Source organism: Rhodnius prolixus, unplaced genomic scaffold (assembly GCF_049639745.1).
Source record: "Rhodnius prolixus isolate KJV_2025 unplaced genomic scaffold, Rpr scaffold_3, whole genome shotgun sequence".
NCBI classification, from domain to species: domain Eukaryota; kingdom Metazoa; phylum Arthropoda; class Insecta; order Hemiptera; family Reduviidae; genus Rhodnius; species Rhodnius prolixus.
The window spans coordinates 1,900,285-1,925,793 of NW_027411603.1; the positions used below are offsets into that span (position 1 = coordinate 1,900,285).

A 25,509-nucleotide genomic window follows, 5' to 3' on the forward strand; every position below is an offset into this window, starting at 1 on the left:
TTGTAGATTTTCTGTTTTTTTTTTGTTTCAGTTTTCTTGTTCAATGTTATTAGTTAAGAAATCATAAACTGCTTGCTGGTCAAGTGTAAACTTAAAAAGCACTTTACTAAGAGTCAGTATCCAAATAGTAGTAGTGGTAACTTACAGAGGGGGGCCTACAAAGACAATATTGTCAGCGATATCGTCAGGGTCTTATTAACGGGCTAGGACACTATCAGCGTTGAATGGAAATGTTTCCGTTGCGAGCAAGTTCAGTGAGCATGAGTTAGGTTAAGAGCAAAACCTACACCAGTGCCGCCAGCCCGCCATGATGGCATGGCTCTCCTAAGCTAATTGAACCCTAGGATGGCAACTTGCAGAGCAATGCTCCAAGAGGTAAACCCATTAAAACTTGGCACTACCCATGGGCGTGGAGGAACGCTGTATAAACTCTTCCCCTATAGCTTATCACTCTCGCTGTATACTTCTCTCCACCTCTTACCAGGCTCCTCTCTACCACACTCCGTATTGGCCACACTTGTACGCACAGCTAACCATGTCTATATAATATATTTGAATTTCCTCTTAAACGTGTGTACCTGTAAACTTCTCTATATACAAATCCATGTATACCCTAGATGCTATATACATGCAATGTAGCTTTAATTATTAATTAGTATACTAAAACTTCTGAAACAATGTAACAAAGATAATCCATTACGTAATCCTTCCATGACAGTCCACCTGCGTTTATCTTTATAATCAACATAAATCAAATCCTAGACACACATACAAATCTCTTACGATTTTCATTTTCAGCAATTTAAATGATGCGGAGATTTTCATGAAAGTAATTTGGGCGCAAAAAAAAAAAGGCGCTGAAAACTACAGAAATTTATTCAGTAAAGAGGTTTTTTCCGGTCTGTTCAATCGATTTTCTTCAAATTCACGTAAACCAGATATCAATCTTTGATTGGGAGTTATGCTGACCGCACTACTCGACAGTCAGACATACGCGTACACACAAACTTTTTTTTTATCGTTAATTTTATATGTCGTAGCAAGCGTAAGACGGAAACGTAGTTGATGTCGAATTCTCTACACCAAACTGAGCAATCTACCTCTGACCTCTGACAATGGAGGAATATTTGTTATTTAGAACTCAGAGGACCTCAAAGGGCATATTTCCTATGAAAACTGGAAATCAAAACTTTGAAACGAATGCAATACCTCATTCGTTGTGGTTCAGTAAGATAAGAGGAAGTGAGTGCAGCTGTGAGAGGAAGTAAGTGCAGCAGTGAGAGGAAATGAGTGCAGCAGTGAGAGGAAATGAGTGCAGCAATAAGAGGAAGTGGGTGCAGCAATAATAGGAAGTGGGTGTAGCAATAATAGGAAATGAGTGCAGCAATAAGAGGAAGTGGGTGCAGCAGTGAGAGGAAGTGGGTACAGCAGTGAGAGAAAATGAGTGCAGCAGTGAGAGGAAATGAGTGCAGCAGTGAGAGGAAATGGGTGCAGCAGTGAGAGGAAATGGGTGCAGCAATAAGAGGAAGTGGGTGCAGCAGTGAGAGGAAATGGGTGCAGCAATAAGAGGAAGTGGGTGCAGCAATAAGAGGAAGTGGGTGCAGCAGTGAGAGGAAGTGGGTGCAGCAGTGAGAGGAAATGAGTGCAGCAAAAAGAGGAAGTGGGTGCAGCAGTGAGAGGAAGTGGGTACAGCAGTGAGAGAAAATGAGTGCAGCAGTGAGAGGAAATGAGTGCAGCAGTGAGAGGAAATGGGTGCAGCAGTGAGAGGAAATGGGTGCAGCAATAAGAGGAAGTGGGTGCAGCAGTGAGAGGAAATGGGTGCAGCAATAAGAGGAAGTGGGTGCAGCAATAAGAGGAAGTGGGTGCAGCAATAAGAGGAAATGAGTGCAGCAGTGAGAGGAAGTGGGTGCAGCAGTGAGAGGAAATGAGTGCAGCAAAAAGAGGAAGTGGGTGCAGCAGTGAGAGGAAGTGGGTGCAGCAATAAGAGGAAGTGGTTGCAGCAGTGAGAAGAAATGAGTGCAGCAAAAAGAGGAAGTGGGTGCAGCAGTGAGAGAAAGTGAGTGCAGCAATAAGAGGAAGTGAGTTCAGCAATAAGAGGAAGTGAGTGCAGCAGTGTGAGGAAGTGAGTGCAGCAATAAGAGGAAGTGAGTGCAGCAGTGAGAGGAAGTGAGTGCAGCAATAAGAGGAAGTGGGTGCAGCAATAAGAGGAAGTGAGTGCAGCAGTGTGAGGAAGTGAGTGCAGCAATAAGAGGAAGTGAGTGCAGCAGTGAGAGGAAGTGAGTGCAGCAATAAGAGGAAGTGGGTGCAGCAATAAGAGGAAGTGAGTGCAGCAGTGAGAGGAAGTTAAACGACCGCTAATTAATAAGTAACCAAATACTAACATTCACACCAGTAATAAGCGTACTGCGAGTTCCACTTGGGCACAAACTAAGTCTAAATAATAGAAATGCATACGGGTTGAGTGCATCATTCTATTTATTACTATTTTAGTTACACGCTACTGTTACAAGTTACCGTGCTTTGTTGAGTAGCCAAAGAGATTGCAATATTGTTAATATAGCTTGGAAGTATGTCTACTCTTACAGATTGATTGTTCTATTGCTGTTGCCCCTTTGGCACGTTGTTATTGTTGGGTTTTTGGTTTTTTGGTCGGAGTCCTCTTGTGCAGTATTCTCTGTCTCCTTAAACCCTGGTTGATTGCCAGTTTCCGGTCTTGATAGTGAACTTGAGACTGGTTCTTCGTTTGCATTCGACTCCACGATCTCCTTGATCATCGGTTTTTCATCCTTATCCTGCAGATTTATGGAAACCTTTTTCTTACGCGGTCTGCCCACATGTCTTCTCTTGAAGCAGCTTCTCTTTTTAGGCCCAGTATTTAGCTTTAGAAACTTCTGGATTACTCTCACCAATTTCTTTAAGATTCTGTTTTCCGAGCTTTTTACCGGTTTTCTATTCTTTGGCGTCCTTACGTCACTATCGCTATAGTTTCTTCTGTTGGGTGTGGAACCGCTGCTTCTTCTTTTCCTGTGCCGTCCATGTGACGTGCTTTTTGTTTCTTTTAAGGACGAACAACGTCGTTTTTTGGCGTATCTTCGTCTCCTTTTTGGCAGGCGTTCTTCTTCTGATGAATCGATATGTAATTTTCTTTTGGTTTTTCTTTCACTTGAATCACGTCTTCTATTTTTATAGCAATTCGTTTCTTTTTTATTTGGGCGGGTGTAGTTACTAACTTGCCGATCAAAAATAAAATCACAATCAAGAGTACTATTATCTTGAGTAAAGTATTCACTTGTTGATGTCACCAGATCGTCGCACTCCTCAGTTACATCGTCCGACTCATTGCACACACAATCGTCATCGCTTTCACCGAAAAATAGATCATAATAATCGTTATTTTCCATACTCACGAGAACATATTACTTTATGGCAACTTCCTGATTTTACTAAATTGCTTTATTCCAAACACGTATTTACATTTCTTAATTTATGTTCTTTGATTTAGTTTTTAACAGAAAATTTTTGGCTGAATTTAAAAAAAAAGAATTACTATTTAAATAAATATAAAAACTATTTTATAATTAATGTAAAGTTTTTTATTCTGATTAATGTAACATATGATATTTTGGGTTGCCCTTGGAATAAAAACGGGGAAAACTCATTCATTATCATTTTTTGCAAACCATGAAAACAGTTACTTTTTGCTAATATTAGTGTAAAGTGTAGCTCTGTACTTTACGCTGAAATCGCACTTAAGAGGAATACCAAGTCCCACCCATCTTCTACTAATACCCCTAGACACCAGTTTCCTTGAAAAAAGATAAAGTTATATCTACGGTAGGTAATCCTCTAAAGGAAGGGCAGAGAACACCGCCGGATCCAGTTTATAGAAAATCTAGGATAAATCTGAAACTCTCATTCAGCAAGGGGCTACTTCCGGTGAGGGATTTTGATTGCTACGTCACAGCTAGATCCCCTGTGAGGTCATTCGGTATACCAGGCGTGTTTATTTAATTTTATTCGGCCGCCGCAGTGCTGTCTACCTACATCTGTTAGGAAGAAACCAGATGCTATTACCGAAACATTCGAAAGTGTTTACGTTTGTTTCTGAGTATTTAAAAATGCCACCGCTGATTAAGAATCCCGCCGACTGTGGCGTACGCGCCATTTGTGCTGAAGGTGTGAAAGCGGCTGAAATTCATCTGTGAGATCAGGTGAAGTTTATGGAGAAAATATTATGAACAGTGAAATGGTATACCGGAACTGGTTTAGGGCTATTTAAAAGATGGCCTCAAGAATGTTCATGATGTGGAACAAATTGGGGCAACCTTCAGCCATTACTGAAGATTTTTGGTACAGAAAATTGACGTAAAAGTGAAAGAGAACAGGCGTTACCGCCTGTTCCCGCATCTGAAGATGCAACTGAGTGGTCAGCGCTACGACGTCGATGATGGGGCCAAAAGCATCCAGTGTTGTAGTGGCAGGACGATACGATAAGTGCCTCAATATTAATGGCAATTATTCAGAAAAATAGATTAGGACACAGGCTTTCAGGTAAAAATAAAATTGTTATGATAAGTACGCTTGTTTGTCTTATATCTCAAAATGGCACCCAATTAGAAAACACGCCTAGATTAGAGCAAAGTCGAAAATTGATATACATATAAGATTTGTTAGAATAGCAAAATGCTTTTCAGTACTTTCAATCTAATTGGTACTCGAAGTACGTAACTAAGATCTACCATTCAATTTGTCTATAATCGCCACTATAGCGTTACCAAACAGTGAAAATAACAGTTGGTATCCATGAGCCATAGTATTCACTGCTTATGCTACAGTGCATACACTGACATTCACACAGAATTTATCGCTACACTACTCGCAGATTAATCGCTTATTATCTGATACATAATTTATTTTACAAAATGGCTTTCCTAGAAAATAATGACAACCATGGTAACGCCTCCAGGCTGTTTAGCTGCCAATTATAATGTTATCATTTTCAGTTTTGTGTTATTATCTCTTTTTGTAATAAATTTTGAATGGATTTATCTTTGTTTATTGATGATTATCATTTTATAACAAATAACATATTATTCACTTCATTAATTATTATCAAATCAACTAGAAATCAAATCCAGCGATGTAGAAAATTTTCATTTTTTCCACTTCACATTTCCACACAGGCTGTATGTAGATGACGGTATTATTGACAGAAAATTTGGAAAATAAATTGAAAAGAGTTTTTCCAGCGATGAGCTGAAAAACACGCGCAGATTTGTGACAACTACTTTAGCCAACTCAAAGCGGATATTTTAGTTAAAAATGTCAAATAAATTTTTTAAAAAATCTCTGCTCGATGGTGTGAAAGAGAATTTCCTAATTTCACTGAATTTTACTGGACGTGTTTTGTTATGGTAATAGTTTGGTGATGTTTTCAAAAGGAACGTAGTTTACTGACAATTTAATGTATTTTTTGCATTGCAATACAATATCACAATAATTTAGCGCTGACTTTGATTGTTAGATTAGCTAATACTGATTGGCTACTTTCGTAAAATAATAATAATAGCGGTTAGCGTACTGGACTCCCACGCGGAGGACTCGGGTTCGAATCCAGCTGCTGACCCTTAGATTTTCTCTTCCTAGGAGTTTCTTACAGCTCACTGTCCGGTAATGGACAGTGTTGTCTTTAACGAGAGATCACTGTCAGGAGGCCGGCAGTGCACTGAACAAAAGCTCCTGGCGCCAATAACCTAAGATGTTGACGCGCCTTAAATCATTTAATAATAATAATATACACTTCCAAATTGCATAATTGAATTTAAAGTAACTTAAAGCAATACTCTTTGGGTGCGTTCCACTAAGCGCTCACAACGATCAAAATGTACCTTCAGGCGTTCCACATGACGACCGGTCGTAGTGGTCCTGGCGAAAACCTCACTAATGAACTCATTATTTTCGCTCACGCGAAGCTCACAACGCCCCCCACCATAAGGTGCTGGGTCGAAGTGGGTGTTCAGAAATTTGGCGCAATTTTTAAAAGCGACCGAAAAAATTATATCAGGTAAATGAAAGTATTGTCTCATGTAAATAATTGAATGTGTTTCTCGAAAGTCTAAAAAAAATAATAAAATGAAAAATTACTTATCCCTTTACATCCCCTAAATCACTGAATAAAGATCAATTACACTTTGATAGTTAATAATGATAGTGGCCTAGGATTTCGCTTTTTCACCATTGCGATTTTGTAAAATTGCATTCCACTCTTCATCGGAACTAGATGAAGAACTTTCTAAAGCATTATTACGTTGCACCTACTGTTGCCACAAAATACATTTTAATTTTATTTAAACGTAAATTTTATAAATACTCCACGAAAATGTAATATAGAAAATTGTATTATATATATATATATATATATTTAATATAAGTCAACTTTACCAATAATTAATAAAGTTCATTATAACTGCATATAAACGGCGTTAAAATTAAAAAACAACCTCTTCAAGCTTCAAACTTATTTTCGAGGTCGCCATTTGTAATGTTTACATGAACGGTTAAAACGCGCCCATAGTCCCTTCTACTTGGGTTTTCGATTGTAAACGTTCGCAAGCAAGTGGAACGGACAAAACCGCGCGGTCGTGAGCGTGATCGTTGTGAACGCTTAGTGGAACGCACCCTTAGTCGATTGACTATCATAGGCGTTGACCTTGATTAAAACAAATATAAACATAAATTCTACCGACGGCCTATGACCTTGGTTGATGTTTTTAGAGGTTATTTTATTTTGATTATTGTATTTTTTTATGAGTGTAACATTTATAAATAAAGACTTTAAATAATAAATATAAACATAAATAACATGCTTTTATAAGGCATAAATGATTAAATTTAAAATTAAATGCAAACTATTACAAAACCTCAATGATTAGACAACATATAAAATATACATACAAAATATAAAACAACTAGACATACAAAATTATACTTATATTTACTTTTAATTAAGTTACTTTTGCGTATAAAAATTCCTTAATTAATAATTGAATTCTCCTATCATAAACCGTCTGTAACCACCCGCGATAATTATAAATTTATAAAATGTCTGCCAATTATTCCCGTTTAATTACAAAATATTCTAAATTCTTGATAATTTAAACTTTTGCTTTTTTGAACACATAAATCTAAATTCATTTAGCACAGGGCAGACACCAACAAAATGATAGGTATTTTCGATTTATATCGAACAAAGCCATCGATCTTCACTTCTGTTTACAGCATAATTCAAATTTACCATGTCCGATCTGGCATTTTCAATTTATACTCATCATGTTTATATTCTTAGTATTCAATGTAATATACGCTTTATTTTCTAAATTTGAATTCACATCCTGATACACTAAATGAAACTTGGACTTCTCCACTCTATGAAATATTTCATTACAAAATTCTAACTCTAAATAATTGATACCTTTTTTTAATCCACATTTTATATAGGTTTCTTTTAACAAGTTTATATTAGTTAATGCTTGTTTACTACTTAATTCTGCGACTTGCCTGAAATATCTGAGCAGGAAGTTGGAGAAGAGTGGTATGAGGAAGTCGAGGAAGTGTTCACTCCAGGTAGGGTGATCACAATACTTCTCATCGGCTGGAAAGAGAAAGGCAATTAGTCACTAACTTTAAAAATAAAATTCTAGATTACACCTATTTTGAATAATGTACACCATCATTTCCTTGCTCTTTTTTCTCTCTTTTAGGTGGGAAAAACTTTTCCCAGAATGTGTAAAAGTAGGTCAAGGAAGATTTTCCTTAAGTGTAGTCAGTTTAAGGAGATAACAGGATCCTGGGGAGAAGTGGCAGGAGGTTGAGTTGGGATGGAATTGTTCATACTGCCACGTGCACTTAAGTGTTGTACAGCATGTTACACACACATTCTGTAAGTAGGCCGAGAGAAGAAGAAGTAGTATCGTATGTCCAACACAACAGAAGACTAGATCAACCTCTGCTCTGAACTGGGTAAATGGGATTCTCTGTTGAAAGTGGTTTCCTCCAGGTTACAGACACACACCAAGGATGAAGCACACAGAGTGGAGAACTTTCAAGTTCGTAAAAAACATTAACTATTTAAGTGGTTCTTGATGTAGATTATTTAGAGCTGAGCCTGGCTACTACAGTCATTCGCCCAGCCAGTAGAGTAGTAGTTTTCACCCCTTTGTGGCATTAAGGGGGCGACGCCCGCTATGTGTTCTGTCCGGTCTTCTTTTCCCCAACAATATTCTGCTGTAAATTAACTTGAGAATTCATCACTGATTCCATTTATGTAGCTAGAGGTTTCTTATCTCTAGATCAGAAGGATCTGCAAAGCCGATAGAGTCAAACGGAACGGATGTTAGCTGAATAGAATTATTTCTAGTTTTTGAGGTTTCATTTTGATCAACACTGCTAACTTGAATCTCTTGTCCAGGAAGGAAGTAGCACTGGGAGTGGACAGCTTGCCTCTAAAGTGCCAGTTCAGTATAATGTACGGTCTTGTGTCTTGTATATTATACAGGGTGTATACGGAGGAGTGGTCGAAACTTCGGGAGGTGATTCAGCAGCTCAAATGCAACAAAAAATATTCTATTCATTATGGCCCGATTCTCAATAGTTATTTTTAATAGATATTTGCATTTTTAACTTTTCCGTCGATATTCGCGTTTTCCACCATAAAAACGGCAGTAACTTTTCTATCCTTTACTCTACAACAAATCTGCTTATTCCAAAAAAAAAAACTCCATTATGTCTTTAAAATATGTTGCACAAACAATTGTAGTCAAGAAACTAAAAATTTGCCACAATTCTTTCCCACTTCCTTGTATGAATAGTTCGAACAATTTTTGTAGCAATTTTAGCTAGCCACCTCCCTATAGTACTTTTTTACTAATGTGTTTTATTGCTACTTTATTTTTTACTTCCGTTTTATTAAATAATGATTGTTAAAATTTAAAATGGTTACTGTTCTTTTTGTTCCTTCTCCAAAAATTGACATTTGAGTAAATTAGTAGTGAAAAGTCGGTTACACAAAATCCCAGTTTTCTGCATTTACCCCCCTCTGTTCGGGGTAGGGTTTTATTAAACACCAAAAAAATCCATATGGTCTTGAAGCTCAATAAATGCGCTACTTTTTCTGAAATTATGTGACTCCTTGATTCATTAATTATTGAATAAATACAGTTGAAAATTTTAACAATAATCATCGAGTACGAATTTTTTAGACATTAAAGTAAAAATTTCATTGTTATAAGAAACGTTTTGAGGCTCTGGGTTAAGCAGATTTATAGGAAATTTAATGCTCTTTCGTTTGGAATAAGCAGAATTGTTGTAGGATAAAGGATAGAAAAGTTACGGCCGTTTTTATGGCGAAAAACGGGAGTATGGTCGGAAAAGTTAAAAATGCAAATATCTTGGACACTATTGAGAATCGGGCCAAAAAGAAGAGAATATTTTTTGTTGCATTTGAGCTGCTGGATTACCTCCCGAAGTTTCGACCACTACTCCGCAAACACCCTGTATAAGTACGGTTAAACGCGTTGATAAAATACCGAGTATTAAAAAAATTCTACAACTGCAAGTATCATTCGACTTACGGTGAATCACTTTTGATGAAGAGCGGAACTTCCTGGACAATAGTTGGACAAGGGTGGCCCCCCCCATTCATCCCAGACACTTTCTAATCGCCAGAAACCATGGTTACGATGGTGTCATCCACTAGGCCTTTTTAAAAACCGGTGTAACCCATCAATGCAGACAGGTACTCCTTAACAAAAACTTACAGTTTAAAATGTTAAGTATAAGGGTTGATTAAACGCCAAAAGGTACACAAATCAGCGAGTACCCAACATTTCATTAATACTTCATTAATAGTCAAGTAATTCTACTGCATTAATTTTCATTAATAAGTTATTTTTTAGAATTTATTAGATGTCACAAACCCTTATGCTGGCCATTTTCGTCTACAAAATATATGTTCAAGTAGCACTGTTGATTGACTATAATATCTAGTTATTTATAATAATCAAACTATTAATTACAGGTTAAAAAGAAAAAAAAATATGAGGCTAAAAAATTCAAAACTTTTTTTTATAAAAAACTTACATTAATGATTTTATTTTATTTATTTATTTTTATTTCTTAAATAAAAATCGTCGGTTTAAGTTCATTCTTCGATTAAAGTAATTGTTATTTTATGAAGTAGTCAAACGTTTATAATAATAGGTAATAATTATCTGGCTTTATCGCAAATAATATAGTTTTCTTCAATTATATTCTCAATCTAGGTATTCTTCCCACAATGTTGTATATATGTAATATAAAGTAAATAAGATATGCATATTTTTAGGACAGCTAATTATTCCAGGATTTTACTATAAGTAAAATTAGGGGGACTAAATTAAATTACAATTGAGAAATAAATAATTGTTGTTGAATAATCTACTTGTTATTATCTGTGTGTTATTTGTGCTCTCGAATATTTCGGTAAGACGAATTCAAGACAGTTGCCTACTCTAACTTTGTCTTTTTCTACTTTAACATGCATGTACATATATATGTGATTTATCATAATTATAACAAAAAAATATTATAAATGAAGTGGCCAGCATAAGGGTCTGTGACATCTAATAAATTCTAAAAAATAACTTATTAATGAAAATTAATGCAGTAGAATTACTTAAATATTAATGAAGTATTAATGAAATGTTGGGTACTCGCTGATTTGTGTACCTTTTGGCGTTTAATCAACCCTTATACTTAACATTTTAAACTGTAAGTTTTTGTTAAGGAGATTTTTGTACCTTTTGGATAGATTTTCCTTTTTGTCTATTTTACAAAGTTACATATCTTCTTTACAGATTTTTTTAAAATTTGGAATAAGCAATTCTATCATTATAATCTGATAAGGTATTAAGTCAGAACCGTAACTACCACTGGAGAGATCTTTTTATAGAATGATTATAGTTGCGTTCCCCCAAACCATCCTCAATAACAATTTTTTTGAAAAAGCGTTTTGAATAACATAGGAAGGTATTTGTACGTAAACTGCGATTTCAGTACTTCCTTTTAAGAGGAGTAAGAAAAATAAACTACGATTGCAGTACTTCTCCCTAAAAGGCAAAGAGGAAAGATTTTTTAATCGAACGACAATTCATTGATTTAAATCGGTTCACTCATTGATAATTTAAACGATTACAGTACTTCCTCTTAGTAGGTGTAAGAGCAAGATGGCACTTCACAGCCACGTAGAGGAGCTTTAACCACTTATTCGGGCTGAATTTTATCAAAATCGGACTAAGCGTTATAGAAATATTGGTAATAATAGTTTTAGAAAGGGTCTTATTTGAGTGGGGCAAACTCCCCTCCTTATGAGGCACGGCGTCGAGACTTTTAAAGTGCAAATCTGTACAAAATTTCGATTCGAATGACACTTCATTCATGAAAATCGGTTCACGTGTCGATAATTTGAAACGATTGCTATACTTCCCCTAACAAGTGTAAGAGCAGATCGTCGCTTTACTGTTACGTAGGGGAGCCCTAACTCTATCATCCTACCAAATTTTATCAAAATCGGGCCATGATTTACAGAGTAATTAGTAATAATAATTTTGGAGGGGGCCTTACATTAATGGGGCTAACTCCTCCCCCATTCGATGTACAGCGTCGAGACCCCCAAAAGGCACATCTACATAAAATTCCGAATCGAATGACACCTCATTCATGAAAATCGGTTCGCGCGTTTAGGCGCTACGTTGTTTACAAAAAAGGTAACAACAACAAGAAGAAGAAGAAGAACATTTTTTCTCGAAACCTATTAGATCTGGGTGGTTGCAAAAAAATTACAGTTATTTGGGAATTTTATCTTTTATAGAAAAAGAGAAAAAAATTGTCAAAGTTGGGTGTTTTTCAACGTTACGCTTTTTCGTGCACTTTTTGATGGTCAACCCTTATTCAACTGTCCTACCGGACAGTTTTAATTACCGGGTATTACATGAAAACGCTCTCCTGATTTTGATTGAATCAGAGATTAAAGATCTGTCTCGCCCATCATTCTTTCTAGATCACCCGCCAACGGACCATCACCTTTTCAAGCAAACGGATAACTTTATCACTGGTATAACTTTCTCCATTGAATGCCAGCCATTCATCGAATTCTTTGAAGCCCAAAGACTCCATCCTCTGTACTGGAAGAAATCGACTTGTTTCTCAATGGCTAATGATGCTTTTTCCGAACAGAAGTTTGAAAGAGCATTAACTGGGTTTTTCTTACCTTCTGGAAACCCACTAAACTTTCCATTAAACCATTTGAAAGTTGTGAAAAGGCTTTAAAGGATAACCAATTTTAATAATCGATCGATCGCCCGGAAGTGGTTTCAATAAAGAACAGCGACAGATTTAGATGGCACAGAATATAATATGGAGTCATTTTATGTGAATAGATTGAGAGAAAAAGAGCTGATTCCCTCCCTCTCTCTCTGAGCAATTTAGTGAGTTAATTGCTCACCTATTCGCCGGGAAAGTGGCAGGTAATTTTCTCTCCGTTTTATGTTCATTATTGTGCTAGTCGATTGTAGGCAAAACCTCACCCAATACTCCGATATTGTGCCTTCGTTCAATGCTTATATTTGTTGTGTTCATTGAACAAAATACCCTATTCAGTGAGTGTTGGATTAAGAATTTATGTACACAAGGTTTCAATCTATTATATAAATTCTATTTCAGATAATAATAGCCTTATGAAAAATTAATCTAAAAAAATAAATTTATCTGAGAACGTTCTATTGTAAGGGCGTTTTCAAAGGGCCAGGCTTGGACAGCTGCCTCCCTAGAGCCCTACATAAATTAATCATTAAAAAAATGAAAAATTGAGAGCTTACATAGCGAATAATTTACGACTGGCGCAAAATGTAATAATCTATTGAATATTGAACGTCGTATAGAGTTATATTTACTTTCACAACCTCTTTCAGTTAATAAGGGAAAGTACTGTGATCGAAACTAATTTACGAAATTAAGTTACCAACAGAAATACATTAATTGAGGTCCAATGAACTAAAAAAAGAAAACTCAATAAACTAAAAACATTCAAATTGAGTATTCCTCTACTAAAATGTTATTTCAGTTTTTCTCGATTTTATCGAAAATGGCTCAAAATGATTTTGAGACAGGAGTGGAATTCCCTATATTTCCTTGAGGTAATCAAATCAAAGGGATATTGAGATCATTATGGATGGAGGCTTATGTTGGGAAACATAACTGGGAGCGTCTGCTATTCTGCGGATGATTTTGGTTTGTGATGATTGGATGCGACTGGAATTGCAAGGCTTGGTTGATCCCTATATAGTTCAGCTTCGTAAGTACAGTAACTTCAGGTAAGTACAGTAGTTGCAGCAAGTACGGTGGGTACAGTAAGTACAGTAACTCCAGGAAAGTACAGTAGGTACAATAAGTATGGTGGGTCGCATAGTTACTAAGAGCATCAATCAGTCTTTAGTGATGTAGAGATAGTTTAAAATAATTTGCTCGCAAACGTTTGGAATTGTTTGTTTGCGTCTTGCGCAATCCCAGATATTGTCCGCTTCCGGGTTGGAGTTTTGGTTGAAGCGAATGGGAATTGCAAAAAATGTTCCAAATATAAGCTACAAATCCTCAGTTTGGCGAAGTGCAATCATTAGGTGAGCAAATTGATTTGGCAAAAAAGTATTTCCGGTTAACTGATTCAGTTCAAATTAAATTTAGCTTATTGACGAGTGACATCCGGTGTCATACCAAATTTGCATTTCCTGCGATTTCCATTTTTGAGTTAGACAACATTCAGGCTCCAATTTGTCAAACCTTTTTTTCTGAAGGTGAAAAAAAAACTCAAAATTAAAAATCTGCAAAGATACTTCCGGTGGCTGAGCGTAAGTGGAAGTGAATAGAAGACCTAGCCATTGCATTGGTTGAGTAAGCAATAAATAATTTCTCTGGTTTGCATAGCTTTCGTGATCAACAGCTCTAACAATCAATCAGCGCCTTTACACGCGCATCATTTTTCATCTCCTGCCACTTCTGTCTAACACACCATTCTTCTTGCTTCTAATGATTGATTTTTTTATAATTATTGTGTTCTCACCATCACGTGTGTGGTTTTTCTTTTTATTCTGCGAAGCAATTCATCTGTTAAATAAAGACTTGATTAAAATAAAATATGACAATTACAAGCCGAGTTCCGGCTGAAAAATACGTCCCTCAAACACCTTCTTAAAAAAAAGAATCTAATTTAATCATGCGTTTCCGGTGGAAACCCATTTCCCAAACATTTCTCGCGATCACAATACTCCCAGGAAGTTAGAAAAACTGAAATAATTCTTTTCTTTCAGTCATTCATAATAGAAATTGCAAATTACTCCAAGATCCAAATCGTGTACAAGAGTAATGCATGTAAGCTCAGAAATTATACTATTATAAATGGTTAAAAAGTTAATTGTGTGGTAAACAAAAAAATAATAATAATAATAACAAAAATTAAATAAAAGATTGATGCCATTCTTTAATGTCCGTAGAACATGCGATACAATAACTGCTGCTTTAATACTGGCATTGAAAGAGTTAATTGGGCGGTTCATTGCCGGTTAAAACTTCGACGAGTAACAGAAAGCAGAAAATCTGATGTGGGCACGACCTTCTCTAACCTTAGTCTAAGTAATTAAACGCCAAGGAAGTCTATAAGGTGGCCTCAATATTATGTATGTTCATTAGAATAATTAATTGGTTCAAAGAAGGGCGACGTCCCAAAACTCCCTAAATCAATGTTCATCGAGAGATGATTAGGTTATAATTTTTCCTTATAATATTTATTAGGCGATATAATTGATTTGTTCTCAGGCGCCACGGTAGCCGAGCGGTTAAGAGGCGAGACCTGCGAAGCTAAGATGTATTGTTGGTTAGTGGGTTCGATTCCCGGTCTTAGGCTGGAAACATAGTGGAGCGGCGAGCAAAGCGGCGATGATAGCTGCCTCAGATCAAAGAGAGCGACGAGCAGCGAGCAAAGAGTCGCATGCACATAGTGACGAGTTTAATCGCGTTCTCCTTTTGACAAAACAAGATGGAGGAACTATTTTTATATGAAAATTCTTCGTTGAAAATTTGGTATTTGCAGCAGCTTAGCAGTGTACACGACATAAATAAGTCTAGAAATGAACTTGGTGAATTTTATCACTTTTACCAACAAAGGTACAAGTACAAAACTGAAAAATCGATTCAACACTATCAGTGTGTTAATTTAAGCACCCAAAAACGGTTATTTTCTACGAAAATTCAATTTGGAAAATTTGATAAGATCATAATTATTTCCATACGTGTACAATAAGGGGAAGTAAATTCAAACAAACAAACAAAACAAAACAAATAAACAAACAAAACTAACAAAGAAACAGATAAACAAACAAAACAGATGAACAAACAAAGAAACAGATTTAAAAAAAAGAAAAAAATAAAGCATAATCTTTGCTAAATTTAAATGCTTAATCACTGATTACATTAAAAAAAAGAACAAAGAATTAATTGGATATTTGTAAGAAGAATAAAGTTAAATGTTGAGTATTAAATGGTAAGCACAGTAAGCTGTTGGTTTCAGGATTTAGTATAATAAGCATGTGCAAGTTGTGGAGAGCAGAGTGAGTCCATGACAGAGATATATGTAAATCTGTTGACATTTGCAAATGGACGGTGTGTACCCGTGGTGAAGGCGATTGACCAATGGCAGACCAACTACTAGCCGGCCACATGATGAACATTCTAAACTACTAGCCGTCACTACTAACTAAATCCAGAGTACTCTGGATCGCCACTTTAGTAAACATTAAGACAATTTCACTGGCCGGCAGTGTGACATGCTATTTGGACAGATAGTAGAGCTGATTGAAGTCCTGCTGGATAGCCAATACTGAGTTCATTGGGATAAACAGTCATTGAAGGATTTCAATTGCAATTTCGAAGCACCTAATTTAAGATTTATGCCAGCCATTTAAAACCATTTAAGTTTTAGTGTTCTAAAATTGAAGGACGCAAAGTCAAAAATGGCAAAGTTAAGTAATCAGGCAACCAAAAGTGCCAGTTTACTTAGGAAAATTGACTTCCCGGTAGTGGAATTCTGTCGAAAAGATTTTAGTAGTTTCCAGCGATTTCTTAGAAAGCCAACTACTTTAATATTCAAATCAACTACTTCTTAATTAAGCAATTATAAGTTTCAAGCAAAGTCCGATAATAGAATCGTGTGAGAGTGACTTCACAAGATTATCTTTTAACTGTTTCATTCTTACGTAAGAAGGTGACCATTAGAAGAAATTAAAGTGCCGGATATTACCAAAACGAAGGACGATCAATATGGTTATATTATGTGATTAGTTTGATATTAAGAACTAGGGATATTAGGCGGGCAATAGATTGGATTTTAATGCCCTTCAGTCATGCACATGACCCTTCATGCTGCTGTAATTTTCATGAAGTGCATTATTAAGCCACTCCTGGGTTATCGCTAAATTACATGCATGTAGAGTTTTAGTTTGTGTTTTCCGTTTTTTCCGAGAAACAGGAAGTATTACGATCTAATTAAATTTCCCATATCAAGTTTTTACCGAACGTTTTCATTTCAAAGAAGACGTACTGTAGCGAGGCGGTAGGTAAGCTTAATAGAGGTGAACACTATAAAAGTTCATGTTTCTACGTATTATTATTATTATCACTATAAATAGTTTTTTAAAAAAAGCTATAACGGATACAAAAATAATGGTGTGAACCCTCAGATGTCTTTCTCTTACAGTAGTTTACGTAACTAAATTTGGATAGTAAGAAAAATTACTTGACTTTAATACTGTACGAGAACCCTTCGAAAAAATGTTAGAAAAGTGAAAAATCTATGAAGTGCTACTTCCGTTATGAAATTATCTTCAAATTTGGAATATATGATATTTATAACAAACCTACCTTTGTGATAGATAAGCCGCAGGACCGTACATTATACTGAAATGGCACTTTCTTATAGAAGACCTCTCTCCCCCCCTCTCTTTCTCTTTGGAGTATCTCTTAATCGTATTTCTCCTGAAAAAGTGTTTAATATTAATTTTGGAGTTCAATATGAGTACAATCAGGGAGCAAAATTAAAACAAAAAAAAATCCCGTAATTTCTAGAGGATGACTAAAAAAAAAGAGGATTCCTTTGCAGGATTCCGGATAAACGATTTATTGATCATCTTACTAACGTAAATGGCTATATAGTGTGTAAGCTAATGCCAAAAAGAAAAAAAAAAAAAAAAAGATTTATTGATCGCTATGTTCTCTCCTAGGACCAAATCGCAAAGGTAACCATTCGAATTCCTGCTATTTGAAGTTTTTTTTAGATATTTCGTACTGACCTACAGGATCATTGCTTTTTTCGGGATCAGGGACCTCAAAATGGATGTTTTGCAAATGATCTCAGTACTTTCTCGAACCTAGTGGCAATGACCACGTGCCTAATTACAGGAAATAATCAATAGCCGCCTCCCAGACGAAGCCGTAATGAAATATTAAATTTATTCTTGCACGATAATGTTTATAGAACTAATTATGATGATCATTATTTATGTAAGAGATTATTTTGGGCTCACCTGAAGCAAAATGATGATTTTAGTGCTGAGCAAGTGGTTCTGCAGAAGCCTAGGCCAAGTGAGGTTGTTGCCAGAGAGAGTCGGCAGGAATATAGAGCGGTTTGTTGGGAAGGCGGTCCTGAGCAATTTCACGGGTGTTAGTAGTAGTTCAAAGGAAGCCCTTCGCCCTTACCGCCCTTAGTGATGAGATTCTTCCCTGAGCACCGGAAACTTCTTGCATTGATAACTATATCGTACATGTATTTAACGTAACCGTATTTGGTGTCTTTTGAAGCATACATAATCAACATGTGGTGCTTCGTAATACATAAATACATACGAATGGGCACACATACATCTGCAATGAGTATTAAAGAGTTTCCCTAAAATTTCATTAGTGTAATGGAATAACTGCAACTTGTTGCAGCATCGATACCCCAAAGGGAGCATCTACATGAAATTCCGAATCGAATGACACCTCATTCATGAAAATCGGTACACGCGTTTAGACGCTACGTTGTTTACAAAAAAGGTAACAATTTTTGAAAATGGAGTTTTTGTTCATTTTTGGCAACTTCTTTCTTGAAATCTCTTTGATTACCAAAATTGTAGATCTACAAGTGAACAATGAGTTAGGTTGGGTTTTCTCCAAAGTTTTCTAAGTGAAGTACAGTTTTACATTTTAATAAAACTCAGTGTTAGTACGTCAGAATTGTGTCATATGAGTGTTCGTCCAATCTTGTTTTTGTAATCAATATCACCAATTTGTATTAATTTGCAATAAACTTTACTATATCATAAAATGTAAGCCAAGATAATGTGCTAGAATGAGCCAATCAAACTGCAACTTATTACAGTCAATAAACTTCATTCAATATTTTATGTGACCCTTTCGCAAAAAAGAAAATGAATATGGAATTTCCCGCTAGAGGACTCCAGGGTAAGGCCCTTGGACGCTGAATTTAATATGTTCTGGACCAGATATCTAGTGTTTATTACCATTTAATAGCAACCCATATAACTCTTTATTACATTTTGATTGCATCGCATACACTTCAGGATATCTATAGCAGTACACATAGGTTTTATGTAATATTTGTTATAATACAATGTAAAATATATGGGTTTCATTTAATAACAAAATTCAAGTGTTACTACCTCCGTTTTTCACGCTGCAGGAAGTTATCCTAGATTGAGCTTTGCCCGGTAAAGCACGTCCCTTGGATCTTAAATATTGGTTTTAAGCGAATCTCACTTTCTCTTGTGCGCATGTCTTTGCAGTTTGCAGTTTAACTGAAAAACGACAAAAATGTGCAGTAAAATCATTTATTTGTAAGACAGTGTAGCAGAGATGGTGGTAAAGAGGATTTGCTTGCATTACAGTCACCTGAATTCTGCTCCAATTCGTCTGCTGTACTCTTATATTACTTTTGAAGTAAGACCACGCGAATAAGGTAAGTAATAAAATCTGCATTCACTTTTAATATGTGCAAATGGGAGTCTAAAACATCACATTTCAATGTTACCGCACTTTAGAGCTCAATATAAATGATACTATTCAGTATTTTCGTCTTTATTTACTTAACTGAATTACTGCTGCTCCGTAGCCACATCTAATTGTAACAGATTAGTTTTTTAAATGTTTTATAAAGATTGGCCTAACTCATGACATATTCATATAAATTTGTAGCCCTTACCTTGCTTGTCCTTGAAGTGATATGAAATACATAATTCTTGAAACTCTTCATCAGTTATTTCTTTTAAATAATTATCCATTGAATGTTTGTTCTTGAAATAGAAATCTGATGTAAAAACACATAAAAATTCCAAGCACAAAAAACCAAGACGAACCCTTGAAGTTGTTAAAACCAGTTTGGAGGTATTTAACTGCACAGAAGGTTTAAGCCCTGGTTGGCGCGCATTTAGCTGAACCTAGTTGTTGCGCGCTCTTCTCAGTTACAGCGCCGTTGATTCAAGTAAAAACTTCTATAACATACAAAAATTAATATGCATGTTTTAATATTTAAATTTTGTGAAATTAAATTATTTATTTATAGTTTTAGTTTTATTTTTGAGGCGCGTCACATTGGCGTTTGGCGCCTTTATTCTCACTTAGTTTTTATTAACCTCGCGATATTCGATTATCGATTTCTGACAGGACGCTACACTACAGGAGCTGGGTTACATCTCTCTGTATTTTTTTTTTTTAATTATTCTTTAAGAGCAGAAGAAGTGACACCATTTCAAAGTAAGAACTTCTTATTTAATGTTAAATTTAAAATGATACTACTTGTCATGTAGTTTTAAATTCCTAAAAATAGTTCAACTTTAAGAATTCTTCAACTATAGACCTTGTTCTCAAACTTTGTAGCTTTGTAACTAACATTAATTTTTCTCTTCTATTGAATGCTTTAATTTAAATTTCAATAATGTTCCGTAGTAAAGATTGGAGAAATTCAGATCAGTTTCAGCTTTTTTTTTTTAATACAAAATCCACAAGTGTTAGAATTAGGTTGGTTAGGTTGGTTAGGTTGGTTAGGTTGGTTAGGTTGGTTAGGTTGGTTAGGTTGGTTAGGTTGGTTAGGTTGGTTAGGTTGGTTAGGTTGGTTAGGTTGGTTAGGTTGGTTTCAACTTGATGATTTTTAAATAATTGAATTTACATGTGTGTAATGGTTTCGAAATAGGAAGGTTATTATTATTATTTTTTATGTTTACATTTTTAATGGCCTAAATTTACAAGTAAAAGAGATAATAAACGTTATTTCCGATTCTGTTTATTTTTACAGAATAGAAGTTAATATTTTTATTATTATTATTTAATTTGATATCCACAGTGCTAATCGTTAACATGTATTTTAAAATTAATTTAATTTTTTTTTTAAATGGCTACATTATAGTTTTTCTTCTTTTACAGACAATAGGGTTCATGTAAAATGAATTTGTGGTTACTGTTAACTTTTTGCAGTTTTGTTTTAAAAGTATACAGTTTAACATTTTGAACATGTGCTAAGATGTTATTTTGAAAACAAGAGCTGAAATTCTCTTAGAGTTCGTATTGCCGATGGTTATAAATAAGTATTGTAAGTCTTTTAAATTTCAGAGTAATTTGATGTTATTGAGGAAGACGCGTGAGTTCAGATGAGTTTCTTGTCTTGTGCTTTTTCCCGAATTTTGTTTTGAACTAAATTGTGCCCTGTTTTAATAAGTAAATATCGTTTTGTTTTTTTGTATTCATTATATTTTTCTGTACCCAGTTTTGTTAACTAATTTTAACAAAAAGTAAAATTGAAAAAAAAAGTGCTAAAATTGTAATAAACTTTATCCATTAATTTATTTTTTTCCCCAGACGGCTACCCGGGGAAAAAATAAAATAAATGGAAACATTGGTCCAGAACAAGGATGTAAGTTTATAATTGGCAAACATCTCATTAAAAAGTTTCTTAAATTGTGGTTCAACTTAGCGTACAGACGGACAAATTTCCCTGTGGAAAGGGGCAGGAGTCGGCGAGCAAAACGAAAAAATACAAATCGAAAAAATGGTCTGTAATTACTTTGTCATTTAAATTGCGCTTTCTTTCAGCTTTAGATGTGAGTGCGCCACTGTGAAATATTCACTACATAAATAAAATCTCCTTAACAAAAACTTACAGTTTAAAATGTTAAGTATAAGGGTTGATTAAACGCCAAAAGGTACACAAATCAGCGAGTACCCAACATTTCATTAATAGTTAAGTAATTCTACTGCATTAATTTTCATTAATAAGTTATTTTTTAGAATTTATTAGATGTCACAGACCCTTATGCTGGCCATTTTCGTCTACAAAATATATGTTCAAGTAGCACTGTAGATTGACTGTAATATCTAGTTATTTATAATAATCAAGCTATTAATTACAGGTTAAAAAGAAAAACGTTATAAAAAATTAAAAAAAAAAATAGGCTAAAAAATTCAAAACTTTTTTTTATAAAAAACTTACACCAATGATTTTGTTTATTTTATTTATTTATTTTTATTTTAAATGAAAATCGTCGGTTTAAGTTCATTCTTTGATTAAAGTAATTGTTATTTTATGTAGTAGTCAAACATTTATAATAATTAATAGGTAATAATTATCTGGCTTTATCGCAAATAATATAGTTTTCTTCAATTACATTCTCAATCTAGGTATTCATCCCACAATGTTGTGTATATGTAATATAAAGTAAATAAGATATGCATATTTATAGTATTTTACTATAAGTAAAATTAGGGGAACTAAATTAAATTACAATTGAGAAATGAATAATTGTTGTTGAATAATCTACTTGTTATTAACTGTGTGTTATTTGTGCTCACGAATATTTCGGTAAGACGAATTCAAGACATTAGCCTACTCTAACTTTGTCTTTTTCTACTTTAACATGCATGTACATATTTATGTGATTTATCATAATTATAACAAAAAAATATTATAAATGAAGTGGCCAGCATAAGGGTCTGTGACATCTAATAAATTCTAAAAAATAACTTATTAATGAAAATTAATGCAGTAGAATTACTTAACTATTAATGAAATGTTGGGTACTCGCTGATTTGTGTACCTTTTGGCGTTTAATCAACCCTTATACTTAACATTTTAAACTGTAAGTTTTTGTTAAGGAGATTTTTGTACCTTTTGGATAGATTTTCCTTTTTGTTTATTTTACAAAGTTACATATCTTCTTTACAGATTTTTTTAAAATTTGGAATAAACAATTCTATCATTATAATCTGATAAGGTGTTAAGTCGGAACCGTAACTACCATTGGAGAGATCTTTTTAAAGAATGGTTATAGTTGCGTTCCCCCAAACCATCCTCAATAACAATTTTTTTGAAAAAGCGTTTTGAATAACATAGGAAGGTATTTGTACGTAAATAGCAAAATTAAACTGCGATTTCAGTACTTCCTTTTAAGAGGAGTAAGAAAAATAAACTACGATTGCAGTACTTCTTCCTAAAAGGCAAAGAGGCAAAGATCTTTTAATCGAACGACAATTCATTGATTTAAATCGGTTCACTCATTGATAATTTAAATGATTGCAGTACTTCCTCTTAGTAGGTGCAAGAGCATCAGCAACGTAGAGGAGCTTTAACCACTTATTCGAGCTGAATTTTATCAAAATCGGACTAAGCGTTATAGAAATATTGGTAATAATAGTTTTAGAAAGGGCCTTATTTGGGTGGGGCAAACTCCCCTCCTTATGAGGCACGGCGTCGAGACTTTTAAAGTGCAAATCTGTACAAAATTTCGATTCGAATGACCCTTCATTCATGCAAATTGGTTCACGTGTCGATAATTTGCAACGATTGTTATACTTCCCCTTAACAAGTGTAAGAGCAGATCGTCGCTTTAATGTTACGTAGGGGAGCCCTAACCCTATCATCCTACCAAATTTTATCAAAATCGGGCCAAGATTTACAGAGTAATTAGTAATAATAATTTTGGAGGGGGCCTCACATATATGGGGCTAACTCCCTTCCCATTCGAAGTACAGCGCCGTGACCCCCAAAAGGCACATCTACATAAAATTCCTAATCGAATGACACCTCATTCATGAAAATCGGTTCGCGCGTTTAGGCGCTACGTAGTTTACAAAAAAGGTAACAACAACAAGAACAAGAACAAGAACAAGAACAACAACAATTTTTGAAAAAGCCGTTTTTGCTCATTTTCAGCAACTTTTTTCTCGAAATCTATTAAATCTGGGTTGTTGCAAAAAAATTACAGTTATAAAGGAGGGTTCGCCCTATATTTTAAAGAAAATTTGGGAATTTTATCTTTTATAGAAAAAGAGAAAAAAATTGTCAAAGTTGGGTGTTTTTCAACGTTTCGCTTTTTCGTGCAGTTTTTGATGATCAACCCTTATACAACTGTCCTACCGGACAGTTTTAATGATGATCAACCCTTATACAACTGTCCTACCGGACAGTTTTAATATTTACAAATTGTAACAGAGAAGGTTATATATGTGGTTATTTGTTGTAAAATTGAGGAAATTGTCTCGCTTCGCTTGTCTTGGCTTTTCTCTTGTACTCAAGTGTTTGAAAAGTACACTTCCTTCAATTGATTTCCTTTCTCCAATGTTTCAATAATTTAGAACATCGTTTCCTAACCTTTTTTTGGCTCGCCTACCCACTTTATAGTACATCATGCTAAACTGTACCACTTCGTAAAAATGATTTGTATTTCGTGAAATTTGTTATTCGGAGTGTGTTATTTTATTATTATTATCTTTATTTGTATAGAGATACATTCTAACATATCTGTAACAAAGGAGTTCACTTTATAAACTTTGTGAAGTGTAAGATCTTAGTTTTAAAACTTTTTTTAAATAATTAAAAATTGCGCACATATTTTTCTCTTTCAAATTATTAATTAATTTACAAAGTTCTGCTTTAGGATTATTATATTTGTGCCCAAATATTCTAAATTAATATCTTTTAAGCATTCAACTACCTGTAAGTACCAATTAAATGTAATGTTGCTTGGATAGAGCTTACTCATTACAATCCAGTCTCTTTAAGCAGATTTTAACACAGTTGATCATTTAAGTTCTGTCACATGATAATTCTATTAAATTTTCTTTATCTTTTATCGATAATGATGTAGATTTTCCTAAATTTTCTTTATAGAAGGGGTTTTGAAATCCAATTATCTTTCGGGTTTTGGGAAAATACTCCATGAAAGACAATTTTAATCCTTGTTAAATGTGCTATTTATATTTTCTCGTATATCTTGAGACAGACTAACCTTATTACTTGTTCATATTAACAACTTTACTGTATAATATTATTAATTAAAATCATTTTTATGAATTAAAGGAGAAAACGTTTCTATTATATTTTTATGCTTTCATTTTTTTTTTTTTAATGTCCGCCATTATTGATTATTTTTTGCGTTCCACCAACCAGCAACTCGCGTACCACAGGTTGGGAAACGCTGATTTAGAAGAATAGCTCGAAAAACTTTCGACTAAAAGACTACCAGCTGAAAGTTAAGTTAAATGATTGAATTTACAATATTTTTGAGCTTTAGATGGATAAAAATTATGAAACAAATTGAACTTGCTGAGATATTTTTTACAATTTTTTTTTTTTTTGTATTGATGTTGACGCTAATTCCTTTTTGCAATAATCCTCACCGGATCTAATATAATTTTTCTTTATTGTCTGCACACAATCAAGGAAATTCACTCTAGCTGAAACTCAATGGAAACAACTTTCCAATGCGCTTTCCATTATTCAGTCCAGGAAAATTATTACTCGAATCTAATTAACAGAGGGAATATTAATGGTGAAAATCGCACAGAAAACAGAAGGAAATCTCTCTCTCTCTCAGCAGAACTGAGGTAATGTTAACTAATAACTAGCAAACAGACCTTATTACTAAGAAGCTTATCTGACGAATAATCTACAACGGTATTAGCTGCTCTATTGATGGCTTCTGGTACAGTCTCAGCTAGGATTCAGGGTGAATGTAAATGTTTAATTATCAATGCTAGCTAGCGGATTTGCAGATTCTGTATGGTTATTCAGCTATGGCAAATTCCAGAGAGCTAGGCGCAATTGCGCTGATCATTCTTATTTTATTAATTTACTGATAATTCCCGTAGATTATGCTTAAGAAGTTTTCTAGGTACGTTATCGGAGAAGCATGTAGCTGGAAGTTAAGGATTAGTTACCTCTTCCTGTGCTAAACTCGCCCATCACTTCCGATATCATCCCAAGAAAGAGACGAACTCTCCCAAATTGAAAGCAACTTTTAGGATACTTTTTTTAAAACATAATTTAGTATTCTAGGTTAGCTACATTGCCCTCAGTAAACACGGTAACCATCCAGACACTCT

At 34.6% G+C, this 25,509-nt stretch overlaps 1 protein-coding gene and 1 long non-coding RNA gene across 7 annotated transcripts in view; one reads left to right on the top strand and one right to left on the bottom strand.

The window, feature by feature from the left end:
* The window catches only part of LOC141453409 (uncharacterized), a 602,514-nt gene that overhangs the window by 272,482 nt on the left and 304,523 nt on the right, over positions 1-25,509 (top strand). The gene's annotated exons all lie outside the window — the stretch shown is intronic.
* Positions 6,978-20,171, bottom strand: LOC141452136 (uncharacterized). Of its 5 annotated transcripts, XR_012457248.1 has the most exons (8): positions 19,994-20,171; positions 19,340-19,628; positions 19,030-19,255; positions 18,801-18,935; positions 17,664-17,889; positions 17,002-17,115; positions 14,150-14,193; positions 6,978-7,651 (listed from the first exon to the last, which is right to left on the bottom strand). It is a non-coding gene; the product is annotated as an uncharacterized lncRNA (long non-coding RNA). The 5 variants fall into 5 exon arrangements; XR_012457250.1 differs by having other exon boundaries at positions 17,664-17,859; positions 19,340-20,171; XR_012457247.1 differs by having other exon boundaries at positions 19,340-20,171.